Source organism: Ambystoma mexicanum, chromosome 2q (genome assembly GCF_040938575.1).
Source record: "Ambystoma mexicanum isolate Mex_15411 chromosome 2q, UKY_AmexF1_1, whole genome shotgun sequence".
Lineage (NCBI taxonomy): Eukaryota > Metazoa > Chordata > Amphibia > Caudata > Ambystomatidae > Ambystoma > Ambystoma mexicanum.
The window spans coordinates 1,315,371,238-1,315,384,551 of NC_090924.1; positions in this window are offsets into that span (position 1 = coordinate 1,315,371,238).

The following is a 13,314-nucleotide window of genomic DNA, read 5'->3' on the forward strand; positions in this document are numbered from 1 at the left end:
CTTCAAAGGTTGAAAAATCAGAAGCTGCAACAAGGTACAGACTATGACGCGTGGGTGCAACTTTCTTTAGAAGTGCACAGCGAGTTGCAAGGGTGGAGCCATCACATAGATGACTGGAATGGCAGGGTAATTTTTGGTACTGGCCAAAGTCTTAGAATACGATGCCAGCCTCAGCATGTGGGGCCTCACCGTGGTAGGGTTTCCATTGTAGGTCAGTGATCTCCTGAGTAGTTGCAGCAGTACATCGCTTGTTTGGAGGTGCATGCACAGGCCTTTGCTGTCTGGAACTTTGAGAAAGACCGGTGGTAGTGCGCCATCACTCTGCGAATGGACAGTCAGTCGGCTTTCCAACATATCAACAAACTAGAGGGCACGAAGTCCAAGGGTCTTTCAGATCTGGCAAAAACAGTTCTGGGACTGTTGCCTCTATCATCAGTTAAATGTACAGGCAGTCTTCGTCCCTAGAGTTTCCAACGCGATTGCAGGTTGGTGCTCCCAGCATTGGTGTGAACTAGCAGATTGACAATTTGGTGGCAAGAGTTGTTCGATGCCTTTTTGGGGTATGGCGGGAAGGCCCATCATCTCCTCAAGGAAGGATTCCTTCCTCTGATAGCATGTGTGATTTCTGTGAACACTGGGTCCCATGTTGCACTTCTCTCCCAACTGTGGCATTTATCAAGCAGTCCTGGGTGCGTAGTACCCTGCAATCCGATAAATCAGCATGGGCTGCCTAGTTTGTCTAGTTGTTATTGAATTGCATTGCATTGAATTTTCTGATGGAACGGGCAGGATCCGCCTCACGCCGCACAGTGAATCTTTATCGATCAGGAATCTCTGCTTATCATAAATTGGTGGAAGGGTTTCCAGTGGATGAACATCCATTAGTGTGATGACTATTGACAAGGGTTTGTAATTTGGCACCCCCTTCCTCACATTATGTCCCACTTTGCGATGTCATTTTGGTGCTTACGTTATTGAGAAATGGCCACACAATAGCCGGTTGCTCTGAAATAGCTTTCGGCTAAAATGGTCACATTGATATGTCTGGTTGTCTTCCGTTGTGTTGCAGATGTACCTGCATTGTATCATAAAGTATTCATCAACTTTGTTGTGTCATTTTAGCTATATAAGCACCCTAAAACTGGCTCTGAAGTCATTGATTTTTCAGCTTTTCCTAATAATCCTCAGTTGTGTGTAGTGCAATGCCTAAAACAGGACATGGGTAGCTTGAAAAGATCCTAAGTGGCCTTATTCTTCTCTTTCAAAGGTTCTTTCATTCAGATTATCACCCACTCTAGCTAGAAGGGTTAAGCAAGACATCAGGGAGGCCAGGGAGGAGTGTGGGCATGGAGTGTTTTGAAGCCCACTTGGTTACAGGGGCCATGTCTTCTAAAGCCTTATGGGCAGGGGCTCTACAGGAAAATATTCTCAGGTCAGTCGGCTGGGCTAATGCACCCACTTTTTTTCTGTTTATTGTAAACCCAGTTGCAGCTAGTATGTAATCATTGTGACTATTCCTATGCATTTCACAAAATTAGCTGTCTCTTGGTTTATCTGATAGCAAATTCGTTTAATGTAACTTACCATGATGCACAAGATTTTTTCTATTCTCACTTTCAGCCAAATGAATACATATGCAAATTAGTTGCCCTGTACGTCTTTGTGGCTTGCGGCCTTGAAATCCTTATAACCTGCTCTGAAAGCAGCCAAACAGAGCTTCCTTATTTCAAAGCCAATTACAAGCAATCTTTCCGTGGACCTTTCCAAAACAGTCCCTGAGGAGGGGTGTGGCGTCTGAATGGGAAGGGTGGTTTTTATGACCTGAAATGTATCCATCCCGATACAGGGTCAAAGGTGGAAACAGGCGAACGAGGGGTATCCACCTTAATCTGACCACTGATTGAAGGCCTAAGGTGGAAACAGTGGAGGGAGAACTGTCCCACTTAACCAAACCACTGAGAGTGTGAAACACCCCACACATAAAGGAATAAGGTTAGACGCAGATTCCTGGCAGCGCACAGGTTGACCACGAGGCAAAGGGAACACACTTCCCTAGAACGAAAGGATGGGGCGGTAATTGCTGGATTCTAGAATGATTGACCGGGAAAAGGGATAGGAATCGCGCTTAGTCAGGACAGCAGGGATAGGCAATGTACTGCCACTAGCATAACCGTACAAAAAATTCACCCTTCTGCATTCACTTCTCAAACTCTCAACTAAACACAACCATACCTCTACGGCACCACAAACCAGACGTACTTCACAACACGGAAACAAACCACAGATGTCTCGCCCAACACCACATGGCGGCTACCAACCAAAAAACACTAAAACTAAGGACTCTGTGTGGGTGAAGGACCATGTGGTGTGCGCTATGTCCTATCTCTAATACTTATGGTAAATGCCAAGCTGCGTCGCCACAGTCACGTAGTTGGTGCACTCATAAACACCTACGAATTATACTTTTGTAGTAGATGTATGAAAGGCGAATCTCGCTTTAGCCCTTAGATCCTAAATAGTTCGATAAGAAAAGGTTGAAATCCTAATAAGTTACAATACAGGTGAAATTAGAGAAACATCAGTGTCTTTATTCCAAAGGATGTCAGCCAGGCTGTCAACCGAAAAACACACCTACCCTCAGTGAACAACGTCACCAAACTGAAGCTGCCAACAGCACTTCACAGTTCTCTTGCTCTTTTTCCTGCTCAGTCCTACTAACCTACCAACCTCCCTCCTTGCTTTACAGATCCACCAGAGTACCAAGAGACCACGCAGGTGGCAACAGCGTGCGGTGTAAAAACCTTTGACATAACATAGAACATTTTCTGAGTCCCCAATGTGTTAAAATCGCTGTACAAACCAGGTGTTAAAGGTTAAATGCTGGTTGTGCACCTGTTTTCAGATGTCAAAGCATTTTCAATTTTGTGCGGCCAGAGCTGGGACATTGTACACAATTATGGGTTCTGCATGCCCTATTCGCTTCAACCGCTAAAAACATGCATTAACACAAGCATCTCATTTTGATGCTGGCCTTACTACATGGGATCCCCGTGGATTCTGCCAGCTTTTGTCAGGAGTGAAAAGCTGTCGAATTCCATAGGACACCATTTTAAATGCCTCCTGCCTTGTGTTTATGATGGGAGTCAGTTACATTTTCTAAGTATGATGTGCATAAAGACAGGACCCCTGGCATTGCATTGCATTTGGTAGTTCAGACATGCATGTAAGTGCACACGTGTGCACGATACCAGCCTTATAAGACAAAGACACTTTTCTCAAATGGGGCTGAAATGTAAATTGTTTCGCTCATTTACATATCCACTATGAACTGTTCAGTGGCTCATAATTGGAGGTGAACTTCTAGGTATGGCTACAGTGTAGTGCTGTAGCATTCATGCTTGTTAGCTCAAATGGTCGTTTGCAATCTTACTTTTCAGGTACAAGGTTTTTTCAGACACATTTTTTAAACTAACATTAACTTTGCTGGTGTTTGGTAAACATACCCCAATGGTCCAATCAGAGAGGGGTCAGACATCACAGAGCTGAACCCGTGAAACTAACTCTACTGTGGCAAAATAAGACAGTTCAAGAAACAACCCAAACCGCGATTGCACTTTCAACCAGAGAATTTAAAGTCAGGAGTAGGGACGGATCGTCCATAAAGGGAGGGGGGGGGGTGTCGACCTACCGGGTCTTGGACCACTCTCACCAAAGTTTCCCTTTAACAGCCGTGCAAGCTCAATGAGCCATGCAAGGCTGGGTGCGTTTGCTTCCCCAGCCTAGCATGGATCATTGGAAATGCTGGCCGGTGTACTGCATGACTGTATGTGCAAGGGGCTGCTCCTGCACCTCCTCGCACATACAGACGGAGCAAACTGGAGTGGGGCATCTCATCACCCACGCCCAGGCCTCTCTACGCATGTGCAGAATCCAGGAAGCTGCCTGATTCCTGCTCATGCTAGCAGAGGCCTGAGCGCTGGAGCCAAAAAAGACACACGCCAGAAGGTAAGTTTGTTTATGTTCTCTTTTTTTAATTTAAATTATGTGTAGGAATGCCTGTGCCAGGCTTGTGTTGTTAGGTGAATGAATATATGATGATGGATGCTGGTGTGCATGCGAGTGTGATTGCTGTGTGGCTGTTGTGTAAATGCGTGTGTTTGTATGTTCATTTATTTATGCTTGTGTTAGGAGTGAGTGCATGACGGGTGCTCTTGTGAATGAGTCAGAGTGCTTGCAGTGTGTATCTTGTGTAAATGTGTGCATTTGTATGTTCATTTATTTATTTAAACATGTGTATAGTTGTGTGTATGCTTGTGTTACGAGTGAGTGCATTATGGGTGCTCCTGTGAATGAGACAGAGAGTGCTTGCTGTGTGTATATTGTGTAAATGTTTGTGTTTGTATGTTTATATATAATTTAAATATGTGTATAGATGCGTGTATGCTTGTGTTATGAGTGAGTGCATGATGGGTGCTTGTGTGAATGTGACAAAGAGTGTTTCATGTGTGTGTCTGTGTGTGTGTGTGTGTGTGTGTGTGTGTGTGCGCGCGCTAGTCCAAGATGATTTTGGCAAGTGGGGGTAAGAGGTTTGTACAACAGCCATTTTGTACTGGGCATCTATGATAGATGGGGCAGGGATGGTATTTTTTTACTGGGCATCTATGATAGATGGCCAGTAAAACAATACCATCCCTGCCACCTGAACCCTAGTGTCTGGCATACACATATAAGCACATTGATTGTGTGTATGTGAGGTTTCAGGACCCAGGGGACAGGTGTGTCATTTATTTTTACTGGGTATATGTGATAGATGTCCAGATAAACAAAAAACATGCATTACCCCAATGTCCCCCAGCGCTTCGCATACACACAATTACATTCATTGTGTGCGTATGAGCCACTGGGGCCCAGGTGGCAGGTATGTCATTTTTTTACTAGATATGGCCAGTAAATAATGCCAGTCCAGACTGCTGGAATACCTAGTGCCTTACATGTAATGTCAAGCATAACCGTTAAGCCCCCCAGTGCCTTGCATGTACACACAATTGATTATCTGTGCATGTGAGGTGCTGGAGGGCAATGAGGGAAGGAAGGCCATTTATTAATGGGCATATTATAGAGGCCCAGTAACAAATACCATGAATGGGCCCCCCAGCACCTCGCATGCACACAATTAATGTTTGCCTGTGAAGCATATGGGGCCTCAAGAGGCAGGCATGGCAGTTTTTCCTTGTGGCATGACAGTTTGTATTACGCATCTTTGGTAAAACAAGCAAACGTCTTATTATGTAGCTAGACTGCCATTTCAATGCAGCCAGTCTAGTCATATCCTATTGTGGCATGACATTTTGTATTGAGCATCTTTGATAAAGTAAGCATGATATGTGTTATTATGTAGCTCGACTGGCATTTTAGTACAGCCAGTTTTGCATTGTGCTCATAATTTGACGTGCATTTTTAATGCACTCTTATGTGCGGATAACGCCCTACATTGGCAGAACAAACATGGACATGTTTTCTTAAAGTATAATTACTGGTATTATTCACAAAGCAAACATGGGTATTTTCTTATATGGGAATAATAGGGTATAATGTTGCAGTCAGCATGGAAATGTATGGGCACAGACAGCGGGAACATGTTTTATACTGGCACATTTTGTGGGAAAAGGCATCATGAAAATGTGTTGGAGAAATGCCAATGTGTTGGTGACATGTATCTGTTAGATTTCTTTCATGAGTTACCCTACAAAACCCAATTGTAAACTGTTTGGCTTTTTACCCAATTTTTCTAAAAACTGTGCTCTAGAAATGCACCATTTTCACCCATTTTTTTAAAAGAATTCTCAGGGGAGAACCCCCATTAAACCCCCCTTGGTGGGAGTGGAGTGGGGTCTCTCGGGCATATCTGGGACAGATATTTATGCGCCTCCAGTTAAAAAATTCACCAGCAGCCACTGGTCATGAGACTCAGCTTCAGTATCCAAAATACCACGGACAGAACACAACTGTCAAAGGAGGAGGGATGTGAGACTGCACCACACTGATGAGCCCCAATACATTTCATATGTGTTCGCCTGCATGTCTGAGCTCTGTCTGTCTTGGGTAGGTAAAGTTATGTGCAAGATGGTGCTGTCCTATATACTTTTGAGCCAACTTTCCTACCCGCAATGCATTACCCCTAGGTCCATAACTGGAGGGGATTGTCCGAGGTTGGCTACTCGGTGGCACTGTGGCACGTGGACTATTCTAATATAACAAAATATGCTGGAAATGATAGAAGAGCCAGGTAAGCTGATCAAGACTCTTTATTTGATATGATAGGTTATTTATAGGGCGCTTAAAACCCAGAGGTTTCTAACCGCAGACCCGGGGACCGAACCTGTGTTGCTCTGCATCCTCTTGCTTCCAAGGAGAGCGTGTTGCCCCTGAGGTATCCTGCCGAGCCACATGTCACAGCTAACGGCCCAGCGGCTTCACTAGCAGCTCACAATTCCTTCTCTAACTGCTCCTCCTTTCTGCACCTTTCCTACACATTTCCACACTCCCCATTCTGCATTCTTCAGTACATCATACAGAATGTTACAATGCCCGGGTCTCTTCCTCTGACCTCTAGCTGCCCGACAGGGTTAGGAACAGGAATAAACAAGGAAGCCAGGTCAATGCCTGGTGCACGGAATTATTCTTAAGAGGCAGCACCTACCTTGTTCTTCCTTCTTTAATACATCCGTCAAAGTTTTGTATGCATTCGTTTTTTGTCCAGTCAGTAGCCTGCTTGTGTTTTCTATCCTACATTCACCTGAAATGCTCCAGAGACCGCCACCTTCCCCTGGCTCTAATCTTGCCCACAAGTTACCCAACACACATCAGGCACCAAATTATATGGAATAATTTTCCAGAAACTCATCCCTTCCCCCGCCCCGCCCCTGAGCACAGTTAATCACCGAAAGAGCTCAGACTCTATCAACTGTTTAATTAAAAAGTCATATGATTAGCAGGCTTCATTATGCGCCTTCATATTAAGAAAGGCTATTTATAGTAAGTGGGGCTTTGCCAATCTGTCCCACGATGGCAACGCACATCCCAGCCCTTAGAGATGTGCCTTCCCAGCTGGAGGGGGAGGACTAGGGAACAGCCTGAGGAACGGCAGTACTCAAAACAGAAATACAAAAATACCATTCAGTTAATGATTTCTTGGCAAAGTGCTGTTTCTGCGCCCGGGAGCAGTGTGTATGAGTGGCGAAGCAGCAGCAGCTGGCAGTTGGTGGAGATGAAACATTTATAGAACTCAATATTTAAAATCGTAGTCATAAGAAACAGAGAACATTTGTGTCACTGACTTATTGGGGTGAAATAGAATAGCCTCCACATATGGCCAGTGGCGTAACACAAAATGTGGGGTCCCCCCTGCTAGCCATGCTGAGGGGACCCCCCAACTCAGCAACAAATCACTGGTCACGCCAGACTCTGGGCCGCCATAAATCATCACGCTTGTGCAATACCCATGAATGTGCTGCTGAAGGTATATGCTGCACACTGCACTAGCAGAACGATATAAATATGTGTTTTAATGCACACACCCTCGCTCCAGCATTGGCCGATTTCTGTAATCACACTTTCACCATTGGCACGTTCCCCTCTCCGCTTAAGCACTCCCTTATGCATCCACTCCTCAAGAAGCTGTCTGCCGATCCTGCCCGCCTGGCAATCTATCGCCCAATCTCCATCACCCCTTTCCTGGGCAAACTGTTGGAAAAGTGCCCATCTCCCAGCTTACTCTCCACACGGAATCTGTTGGTTGTGCTGCATGACCTTCATTCTGGCTTCAGAGCTGCCAGAGTCACGGAAACTGCTCTCCTGAACACCTGTCAAGATCTGCTCTCTAACCTTGATTCCAGCATTCCTTCTGTCCTCATCCTTGATCTTTCCTCTGCTTTCGACCTGGTCAACCACGCCATCCTGATTAATCTTGATCAATCGACTCCATGAGAACATGGGCATCACAGATCAGACCCTGGAGTGGCTGCCCTTCTTCCTCTTGGACAGCCCCTCCCAGGTCCAACTTGGTCCTTTTTCTCTGCTCCATCCTCTCACCCTGGTTTTTAAACCTCTACTTGGCCCCTTTGGCCCACCTGATTTCTACCTTTGCCTCTAACTTTCAGTGTTATGCGGATAACACTCCGCTTTCCTTCAGGCTCCCCTCAGACTCCACTCCTCTCTCGCTCATTCCTGACTGTCTATCTGAGATTCAGGATTGGTGTGCCTCTAATGATCTCTGCCTTAATGTCAGTAAGATGGAGATCTTTCTCATTTGGACTCCTGCCCCTGCTTTCCCTCTCTCACTCTGGCCGCCTGACTTGGGCCCTCTTCCTTCGACATTCTGTGAGGCAAACAACCTTGGTATCATCTTTGACTCCACTCTCTCATTCTCTCCTCACATCTCAGACGTCGCCAGGAAGTCCCACTACCAGCTGCTCCTCCTCAAAGGTACTCTTCCCTTTCTCACTTTCCCCCAGAAGCTCACTGTCTCCAGAACCTTGGTTCTCTCTAGGCTGGACAACTGCAACAGCCTCTTTCTCAATCTGACTTCCTCTACTCTCCACCCTCTGCAACTAAGCCAGAACATGACTCAAGCCCAGGGAATTGTATCTCTCCCGCCCTGAAATCTCTCCACTGGCTCCCAGTTGCTGCAAGGATCAAGTTCAAGACCCTTTGCATTGTCCACAAGGCTTTCTGGGCCGGGGGCCCACACTACATCCAACGCTCTCTTCCAAAATATCTTCCTTCTTAAGCCCTTTCCTCTGTTACCTCCAACTCTCTAAGGGTTAAACACTTTTCCAGGCAGATAGTGGGTGGCAGATCTCTCTCCTCTGCAGGCACCTCCCTCTGGAATAGCCTCCCTGCCCCTCTCAAACTTGAGCCGGACCACCTGAAGTTCCGGAAGCAGCTCAAACATTTCCTCTTCTCTTCTGCTTTCTCTCTCTCCCTCCCCTGCTGGCCTACCTGACCTACCTGTCTGCTGTACCGACTGGTTGCTTGGCTACCCTCAGAGTCTCACTGAGTCCAGGCTCTTTCTTGACAGTCACCCTTGCACTGCCTCTGGGCCTAACACGAATTTAGGGACTGTAACTGTAACCCTACTGTCCCTTGTTCTCTTTGCACTACCCAGAGCCGCACTGCACTTACTCAGAGCATTGCTGTCCTGTTTTTCCCTCTCCTCTCCCTTGCACTTCCCCCCTCGCTTTCCCCTTGCAATTCTCATTCTTACACTTGCACGATCTGAATGACACAAGGCCTAGTAAGATTTTTTGTCTTGTCCTCCCTCTATTTTCCCGCCCTTTTCTTGTAGCGCCTATAAACACTTGTGTACAGGCGCGTTATAAATGACTTACATCATATCATTTGATCACAGATGCCCAGAAAAATATACAAAGCCGCATTAAGAAGCGGCTAGACTGGCAGCACCCAAATGGCAGTCTAGCCAGGTAATTCACTTAGCAGGACTGCTTTATTAGAAATGCCCAGTTAAAAAAATGTCATATCAAACTGAGGAATGACTAGAGTGGCTACACCAAAATGCCTCTCTAGCCACTAATACCACATATCATGCCTGATTAGCCTGGACATGGACAGCCTTTATGATTTGTTGCACAAGCCTGCACCTCCCACACATCCCTTCTCCCTCCCAACCCTACCCCAACCTCCAAACTCAGCTTCTGTGCCCAGAATTACCTCCACGTCCCTCTTCCTTGTCCCAGAGCTTATGGATGAGGCTCTTTGCCTCATAGGTAAGTACTGGGATGGGGAAAAGTGGGACTAGGAGTAATGATGATTACAGGTAGTTAAGTCAGGCATTACCTACATGTACCTCTACATCATCCAGAGCTAGGAGTAATGAGTAATCAAGGAATTAAACGCAAGTATTGGTGCAACACCATTGAGTTGACTGGGATTCAGCACTCTCTCCCCCTTCCCCCTGAAATTTTGGGCTATGATGACTCAACTTGGTCGACCTTTACAGCAGTTGCCAGACAGAACAGTACACAGATCTTAAATGGCACCTGGGTTTTGCTGTTAACAAGCAATTACTAACATAAAGCATTTCACTGTTAGCACCTGCATTCAAATGTCACACTTTTTAGGCAATTGAAATCGTGATGTAGGTTTAATACTTGCATGCCAGCGCAGTGATTGGAAGGGTAGGAAGGCAGCAGGAGACCGCTCATTCTCCCAGCAGTCCATAAGTTGGTGCTTTCAAACTTAAAGGAGAGAGTTAACTGCTTGTAACATTGAAGCTGCACTAGAATAGTCTCATTAAAATGCGTAAAGAAATGAGATGCCCCAAACAAATAAGTTTGCCCCTCCCTCACCACCCATGAATTTAGTGCCCCTCCTAACATTTGAAGGGTTAGCCCCCCAAAATGTAGATTTGCTGAGCCCCTGAACGCAAGCACACACACCATATACACACACACGCACCCAGCAATCCATATATTTAAGTGTGCATTCTTTCACCATACAGGGACTACCAAGCAGCTATCCATACATTTAAATGTGCACCCTTTCACCATACATGCACACCCATGCAGCCACCCGTACATTTAAGTGTGCACCCTTTCACCATAGAGGCACACACTACCAGCCACCCACCCATACATTTAAGTGTGCACCCTTTCACCATATGCTCACACAGGCAGCCACCTATACATTTAAGTGTGCCCCCTTTTACCATACAGGCACACCCAGGCAGCCACCCATACATTAAAGTGTGCACCCTTTCACCATACACTCACACAGGCAGCCACCGATACATTTAATTGTGCAGCCTTTCACCATACACTCACACACACACACACACGTCATGGGGTTGAGGGGAACCCTAATACTTCACAAAAAATTGGGCCTCATTACAACTATGCCAGTCCGGAAACAACGGTGCTGTAATCTTACCGGCACCGTTGTTTCTGGGCCGGTATATTGCAGCTCTGCGGGCGCTTACTATCCCGCCCAGCAGGTTAGACCAGACCTGCCAGGTGGAACGACACCCACCCGCAGAGTTTTCATGGAAGCACTGGCACCATTATTAATGGTGCCAGTGCTTCTGTGGACCCCATTCCCATGGAGTCCAATGGAAATGGGGACTTATCATTTGCCAGCACCTGACTCCCCAGACTGACGGGCTTGTAATCTCCCTGTGTTCCCGGGAAGTCGGGCACCGGTAAATCATTACGGGTCCGGCGGCAACCTACCGGTAGCACCGGCACAGTTACCGCCAAACCCGTAATGAGACCCATTGTTTCTTTTTGAAGTCACTAACTTCATAAAGAAATTATTTCCGTTAAGGACCAAACCATAACGGCAGTAATTTCTTTGGGAAGGCAGAGTGACTTCAAAAATAAACTATTTATTTTTTAAGTCATAGGGCTCCCCCCACCCCATGACACGGAGGCCTCCAGCCTAGGGTCAGCCATGACATGGGGGGGCGGAGCTCTCAGACTTAAAAAAGAACATTTCTTTTTGTAGTCACTGCCTTAAAAAAATTGGAAAAAAAATATTTTTCTTTTTTTATCCAGGGGGCCCCCCCCCCCACACAACATGTGCTGGTGGGGGCCCCCTGCACCGCGGGGGCTGTGGGGGCCGCTGTTACGCCAGTGCATATGGCGCTGGGATGTGCTGAATGCTGCAGACATAAATGCAAGAAAATGGACTGAACTATGAAAAATACTTTGACATTGTGGCACATGAGCATAAAACGTGACGTGACTTGTAACAGATCTGCAACCTTTGAACCTCCAGATGTTTATGGACAACAATTCCCATGGGGCCTAGTTAGCAGAGTTCATGGTGAGGGATCATGGGAGTTGAAGTCCTAAATGTCTAGATATCATCAGCTTGCACATCCCTGTGAGTTGATCTTATATGAGTAACACAGGATCTGCATTTAAAAATGATGTTTCAGTCTTGGAACAGTGTAAGCAAAAGGTGTAGGGAAAACAACTGTAGTGTGGGGAGAGTAGTGTCTTACTTTCTCCCTTGTCTCTGTGTTGTGAGAATGGGTGCTTTGGAATGCGTTTGGAATGCCTGCCTATGGAATGTGGAGAGAGTGTTTGTGTGTCAGTGTTCCTTAAGAGGCAATTGGAAGTAAGCTTCTGGACTGAGAGGGTTTCTATACTTAAAGATCCTACGGTACTTACCTGACACCTGCCATCCTGGGAATGTATATCTTAGTAAAGAAGTTACCTACCTCTGCACGGTCTCCCTGTGTCTTCACTGAAGAAGCCATCTTAACATTAGCGAGGAGCTACCTGATGTTTCATTCGTCCGTCCTGCTCCCCCCAATACTAGTGCTCATCTAGCTCCCTCACACCGTCTCAGGCATTCCAGGCACTCAGCACTCGACACTTGGACACAAATAATACGCAAAGCCAGAGGTTTGGGTGTAAAAACTGTAATGTTAACACACCCACCAGGCTCTGGAGGGCTGCATCGACTCTTACCCCCCCAGGCCTAGCTCATACTTATGTACAATGCAAAGCTACATATTAATCTCCTCCCATTAGCCATACGTATTCATAACAACAGGTAATTTTGCTGAAGAGAGCGAATAAAGTACATTTCGGATTGTCTTTGCAAAGCAGGCTCTTATCGACCATGGGACTTCAGCCAGCAGCTTGAGCTTCAGAGCTGCGTACTTCTCAGAAGGGAGGGCTATTGATGCCAATCTTTCGAGGCCTGGCTGGCATATATTCCACAGCTAGCTCGGCTGGTTGTGCTCTGGTGGTTCTCTGCAACTGCTTTCATTGTTTAGATGTTTCAGGCCAGTCCTTATGTCAAATCATTAGGCCAGTCTTCCTGCTTCATATGTGATGTACCTCAACCAAAAGAAAGTGCAGAATCAGAAATGTGCCAGGTAACACCTGAGCGCTCAGGGGGCCTGAAGGTACGAGAGACAATTGAAGAGGCATGCACCGACCCTGGCCGTTTTTGTGAGGCGGCTGCAGTTACAGCCCTGGGAGAGAGGCAGCTGTCGTAATAGCCTGAGGGAGAGGAGGCTGCCATGACTGCTTGGTACAGAGGCAGCTGCATGACGGCCTGGGAGAGAGGCGGCTGCCATGACAGCCTCAGAGAGTGGAGGCTGCCATGACAGCTTGGTACAATACCAGCCTAGTGGAGGGACGGCTGCCATGACAGCCTGAGAGAGAGGTGGCTGCCATGGCAGCCTGGGAGAGAGGTTGCTGCCGTTACAGCCTGGGACAGAGGGGGCTGTTGGGCCTATGCATTCGGTCTGCCACTGGCCATTGGGGCGGACTGTCATTG